Source organism: Gastrolobium bilobum, unplaced genomic scaffold, assembly GCF_033153095.1.
Source record: "Gastrolobium bilobum isolate Gb01-03AN ecotype WA unplaced genomic scaffold, APGP_CSIRO_Gbil_v1 utg32655, whole genome shotgun sequence".
NCBI classification, from domain to species: domain Eukaryota; kingdom Viridiplantae; phylum Streptophyta; class Magnoliopsida; order Fabales; family Fabaceae; genus Gastrolobium; species Gastrolobium bilobum.
In genome coordinates, this window is record NW_026899890.1 from 61603 (window position 1) to 68173 (window position 6571).

Here is a 6571-nt window from a genome sequence, read left to right on the forward strand (position 1 = left end):
TAGGTTTACATACCAGTTGGTTACTTACTTAACCCATTAACATGAAAAGATACCACCTTTAACCCATCAAAACACATGATCAAGGTTAGACAACTCACCAAAGATTCAAAACAGAGGCAAGGACTGCTCTTGGAGCTCACAACCAGCTCCCAAAGTGCTGACTTCAAGGGTGCACGAAAATACCACCCAAGCAAGGATCTTTCTTCACAAAGGAAGATCCTTGAAGCCTCACAAGCCAAGAACAACACTCCTCAACAAGAATGCCACCAAACTAGAAAACAACTCAGCTCCCACAGCCACTACAACTCAGAAAAGGTGCTCACCTTTCACTTACAAAGATGATCCCCACTCACCCAAGGTGTTTTAGTGAAGAAAAGGAGAAGAAAGGCTACAAGGGAGGTCACACAAAGGTGGAGAAGGACAAGGCAGCAGCCGCCAGCTCCAAACTCACGTAGAGAATGTAATATGGCCTAGGGTTTAGTGCCCACTAAGGCTTATATAATGGTTTAACAATTAAACACGCAGTATTAACTTTAATTTCTACACTTAGCATTTTAATCCCAAACTTTGGAATCTGAAACTACACATTTTTCCAAGAATTATCATATTTTTCTTATAATTTTCTGAGCACTTTTCCGGTACGCGCTTTTCCAAGCCAATACCGGTTTCTAGCACCAGTTCTCATTATCTGGACTTGAAACTGATTTTACAAATCCTACATATCATTCTAGTAATTATCATGCACTTACTTTAATTTTCCGGGATACTTTTTTGGCACGCATTTATACCGACTAGCAGAACCGGTATCTGCACTTTTCTTCCGAAAAGCGACTTTCAGCATCATTACTCACTTACTATAATTATTAAAGCCTCATAATAATTATTAGGGACAATTATGTAATCATTTCCTATTTTCTCATAATTTATTAATTAAATTCCTTAATTAACGGTGCGGGTTCTTACAGATATCTTCACGAAATGCAGTTTCTGCATTCTGTAGTGAAATATCCGGATATCTGCCTAAAAAATATCCGGATATGTGATATCTGGATATGGGATTTGGACATCCGGATATTAGATATCCGGATATGGGATTCTGGATATCCGGATATTGCATATCCGGATATGTCCATTGAGATATCCGGATATTGCATATCCGGATATGGTCCCTGAGGAATATCCGGATATTCAGGGATTGCGAAGAACAGTAGCTGTGCTGTGTGTACAGTAGGCTATTGGGGGTTTGTGGACCCTAGATTGATGAAGTGGAACTTCTGTAATTAATGAACTAAGTCAGAATCGTTGTGATTAAGGGCTTATGGCTTGGTATGGAGCCTTAAGACGTAAAACGTAAGGAAAGGCGTTGTCTTTAATTTATATGCTTGTGTTGCATTATTATTGATACAGAATTGGTCCATAACAGATTGTGAATCTGCTGTGTTTGGACTTTGAGCTGTGGACTCTTGGCTTTGGGTGTTAGCTTGCAAGGTAAGCTTTTGTGTCCTCGGTTTAGCCATGTTGTGGTTCCACCATGTCCCATGGGGGTATGGTTGTATGCATGCTGTGTTACATGCTTTGAATATTTGAAATGCTGTTGAGCTTTATGTGTAATGGCTTTTAATATGCATGTGTTGTTTCATCTTGACGGTAAGCCTGAGTATGTAGCGTCATACGATATGGTGATACGGGGTGAATGCAAGTGGCGTCTTGCACTAGTGTGGGTATTTGGCGTATATGAATCCTACATTTCTCTGGCCAGTAGAATAGAATTGACACACATGACATGATTATCTGCTGCATTGCACTATTTTAGAACTGATGATGATATCTGCTTTTAAACTTATATTGCACATGTAAGCGAGCTTGGGGTGGAAGATCCTTGAGGACCCGTTGTCTTATTGAGATTTCTTGTTTAGAGATCTCAGCCCACGTTTGGGGAATGCTTATTTCAGGTTCCGGTAGTTTGGTGACTGATGCCTCTGGCGGCAGGAGGCCAGAGCTTAGTTGATGATATTATGCTGTTTGCTGCCATGACTAGTTATGGATGCTGTTTATGTTTTCCGTTATTTATGTTTACGTTGCTGTTGGGCGTGTTGCCTTATTTGAGTGAGCATGGGATTGTCCATGACACTTTATGTTTGTGCTTTAGATTGGAGTTGTATAAACTGTTAGATGGTCCAGTCTACATTGTTGTAGTTTCGCGACTAGAGCCACACTTATATTATCTATGTTATGAGGTATATTCTGATAGCTGTTTTATTGCAATTACATACAGGCGTTGTTTTATTAATTGATATAAGCAAGTTGGTAATGATAATGACATCATAATTGAAAAGAAAAAGATATTCCGCATTTTTATTAAGCGCTGCTTAATACGATAGTATGATAACATTGTCGGATATATACGGGGTGTTACACCCATCGCGCATAAAACTGCCCTTTGGTATAAGCTCCAAAGATAAGGAAGATAACTTAAGAACCAAGGCAAACTCATCGCGCCTTTGAACTAATAAACATAGGACAGCACTAGCTCGCCACAACTCTATCAAGATAGCTCAACAATAAGAAGATAAGGCTATTCAGGTTCTAGCCTAACCTGCAGCCTAAACATGGCCAATCAGAGGCTAAACCGCCATATGAAGGGGCATCGGAACCACTATATAAGCAGAGGGTACACACCCAGGTACATCTATCTAATTCATCAAGAATATACATACTCCTGCCTTTGATACTGACTTAAGCATCGGAGTGTCTTCGCGGTACCCCACATCCAGTCTCATCACGCCAACAAAGGACAAGAACATATTGTTCACCATCAACCACTCAAAGCCCAGGAAGAAGAGCATCCATTCCACATCAACCGTGTGTGATTAGGCTCGATATACTTTGGCTAGTCCATATTGTATTTTGGAAGATAATCAAACTTCCTCCAAATGAAAGGATCCTCCAAATAAAACGAAGATAATAAAACTTCCTCCAAATAAAAGGATCATCCAAAAGGATACTCCAAATAAAAGGAAGATAATAAAACTTCCTCCAAATGAAAAGATCCTCCAAAAGGATCCTCCAAATGAAAGGAAGATAATAAAACTTCCTCCAAGCTACAGCGCAATGAAGAATATATAAGGAAGGGAAAGCCTTAACTGGTTAAAACTTCCTCTAAGCTACAACACGATGAAGAATATGCAATGAAGGTAAAGCCTTAACTGGTTAAAACATCCTCCAAACTACAGCGCGGTGAAAATCACGAAAGGAAGCAATGACTTCCAAACACACACAAAAGTTCCATGACAAAGTACAAGGGAGAAACCCTAATATGGTCAAGAAGAGAAGAAGGACGAGGAAGGTAATACTCCTCAAAAGTTATCAAGTTGGTAAGGTACGCTGAAAGTATTTTTTATCTTGTTTTAACATAATTCTTCATCTAAAGAAGGTATATTTCAAAGGATGTAGAGCTACAACTATTCTACAAAATGATACATGCATGGTATGCAGTCATAACACATCTTTCTGAAAGAAAACAAGATATATTTTAAAGCCATCATGGCTTACACGAAATTAATATTTCGATTGTCAGTAGACTACCATTGTTTAAAACGAATTGGGGATAATCCCCTTACAAACCAAAACCAAGGAAGTATTAAGAAAAACTTAGATTGTATGGATAGACATATCTTGAGGATCCTCGGTTACTCCTGCGGGATCCCCACCATCAGTAGCTGGCCCTTGCGGGGTTGGCTCTTGCATAGTTGGCACGATAGTCTCTGTATCCATGGCGCTGATTAAATCCACTGGAACTTGTTCATCTTTTTCATTCAGAGTCATTAACTGACCATTCTTCACATAGTAGAGATAATGGACGTTGTCCAACTTAACTGACGGGTTGAAGAGGTGCACTTGCTTAATAATGTTAGTATAGGTCCCTTCAGCTTCCTTCTCGAACAAATCTTGAAACCTCTTCACTTCGTCATTACAAAAGGGCTTCCTTCCTTTTCTAGGTATGGACGTTTCCCTCCAACTCCAAGACGCGCTTGTTTAAGTCAATATTTTTTGATTTTAACTCTTTATTTGCCGCCTTCACCTCTTTCAACTCCTGTTTCACCATCACCATCTCATCCTCAGCCTTCTTTAATTTTTCTTCAAAGCATGTGCGCTGTTGAACGATCTCGCCCTTTAATTCATCAATGCGTTCCTTCAAGAAATCAACAGACCCCGCTACATAGCATATGTTATAGCCAAAAGATTGATATCACATTTTAAATGAACAAAGCGACAAATAGTTACTTACCAGGCACAGACATAATGAACTGATTCGCTATACTCAGCTTCGTAGAAGTCCCCAACCATTTCTCCCTTGGTAGCGCTTCAATGCGCGGACCTATTTCTCTGCCCTTGGCAAACATGTCTTTATTGAACTCCCAGCCATCCCCAAAATAAATGAGGTCTAGGAAACCCACGTTAATCTCCTCAAATTTCCTCTTTTGTCCCTTCGAGACACCTTCTACCTCTTTTTCAGGGGGGATGACATTGATGGGGCCAGCTGGAGGACCTGGTAATTTCAACCGCGCGATGGCACCTTTGCTTGATTCAGCACTAGTGGCGGTAGCAGACATGGAAGGTTTAGTAGGCATAGAAGAGCCGGCATCTGCAGCACCTCGCGTGGCCGCTATCTTCGCTAACCTACTCAAAGAAGCTGCCATTGAACTATCTGCAACAAATCAAAAACAGTGAACGTTAGACAAAATAAATCAAATTCTTTATGTTGAAATCAACAAACAAATAAAGGTCAAAATTACCCAAAAAGGCTCGAATATCCTCATCAGTATATTCATTCAAAATTGTATACGTGCTCAAGTAGCCCGTATCTGAAGCCTCACGCACAATATTACTTAGCATGGTCATAGTCTGCTGTTCCAGATTACTTAAATCATCGAAATTATAAACAAATTTGCACCCTCTAACGGATGCTCGGTCCAATACAGAGGGAAGATGGGAGTGTTATTCTCTCCTAGGAAAAATGGGTTGTAGCTTTCAGCAGGATAGACCTTGAGGAATTCTGTGGTCCACTTGAATTTTCCTGCAGTATGATTCACAAAACTTCACCTTACTTCTAAAGGATACCCAGCTCGAATGTGGTCCTATCACGCTAAACATGTATAAAAATGACTCTGGTTATTGAAAAAGGTTATAGGCCTTGCAGACCATCTTGTATACCCTAATAAAACCCCAGGCATTTAGGGTCAACTGTGAGGACGCCACGTTAAGATGCGCTAACAACTTACATACAAAAGATGAAAAGGGAAGGCAAACTCCTAGTGATAAGAAAAAATAGGCATACAACATAATGAAATGCCTGGTGGACCCTTTCTGCGTGCGATGAGCAAACGCGCTCGTTTAATGGGACGACGTCAATTTCCCACTGCTCATCAAAAGCTTTGTCAGGGGTGATGTGGATGGCAACTTTTACTTGCGCTAATTCTTCCGGCGAGCAGTATATGTAAGCGGTATCCAGTACCGTATATGTTACCCAACTTAAGGATTCTTCATCCCGCAGATTACGTTTGACTGGGGATTCTCCTTCGGGATCAATATGTAATACTTTCTTTTTGGTATCAGGATTCAGCTTCTGCTTCTTCTTCTCGCCAGCACCGCATCTCGCCATAATTTCCTTGATTTGAGGGGAAATGAAATCTGATTCAGAAGAAGAATCAGTAGAAGAAGACGAGTCAGAGGAAGCAGAGACAACGAATGCAGATTTATAATTATCAAAATTCCTTTTCTTAAAAGGATACCATGTCGGGTATATTACATTTAAAGGTAAGGGCTTGGACTCTTTTGACCGCGAGAATCTTGCGCGATGGGAGATGAAGTATCGCGCGATGAATTTGAAGAGGACAATCTAGGGTTTACTGTATTTACATACCTATGACTACATTCAAAACTCGAAGACGAATCACTCGAAATCAAAATAGGATCAGTCATTCTAAAAGAAATCTTTGGGAACAAAGATGAACTCTGTTGGGAAAGTGTTTTTCGTGTTTTCATGATTAAGTGGTCGCGAAGACGAACCAAGTTCAAACCATCGAACAGGAGGTAAACGACTATCATTTACAAAAATGTTAGAACAGGGAGCGGAACACTTGTCAGTAAGCCACACTTCCCTAGTTCCCAACGACCTTAACCTAGGTAATGATCTAGAGGGAGGACTGGATGAGCCAGATTGTTCGGATAATCTGATAAAATTCATAAATTTGCGATTATCAGACATATCCCAAACACAAAATAGAAATATGAAACAAATAAGGTAATAAAACAGGATGAAGAACATACCTGAGATTTATACTTCAGATAAACCAACCACGAGCAGTACGGGTCAACACCGAAAATGTAGAAGAAATAAGCAAGCACTGAGGAACATAGGATCTCTCACAGTCTCAACGAAGAGTTTTCCCTCCAAACCGAATAGCTCAGTACAAATATGAAAGCTTTGTCAAACAGATAGTCCGAAGGTTATAGAACGTGTTGAGTTAAACGGTTTTACAGGGACACGTGGGAAGAAGGTAAAACGTTT